Here is a 472-nt window from a genome sequence, read left to right on the forward strand (position 1 = left end):
GTTGTAGACAGTGCAACTGTTGATTGTTTTCTGCTCCTCCAATGAATCAGGTCCCCATTCCAGTATAACAACATTCCAGAGAAAGACTTGGCGTCTTTAGTCCGATCCCATGAAGCATCAGTTTCACATTCAATCATCTGAATCGAACTCTTTTTTTTATATTCCAGACGATAATCCATTGTCCCCTTTAAATGACGCAGAATTCGTTTCAGTGAAGCCATGTGCATCACCCTTGGTTCACTATTAAATTGAGATAAACAGCTCAATGCAAAAGACAGGTCTGGTCTCGTACAGATACTTATATACATCAAACGTCCCAACAATTCTTGATAGGCTTTGATATCCGTCATATCACTCTCTTCACATTCATCCATCTTCGTATTAACGTCAATCGGTGATGTAACAGGATTGCAATTTTCCATGCCATATAGAGTTAGCAGTTTTTCAATGTATTTCTTTTGATGCACAAATA

This window comes from Odontomachus brunneus, unplaced genomic scaffold, assembly GCF_010583005.1.
Source record: "Odontomachus brunneus isolate Ranch 3 - 2012 unplaced genomic scaffold, Obru_v1 Obru_scaffold_181, whole genome shotgun sequence".
NCBI classification, from domain to species: Eukaryota; Metazoa; Arthropoda; class Insecta; order Hymenoptera; family Formicidae; genus Odontomachus; species Odontomachus brunneus.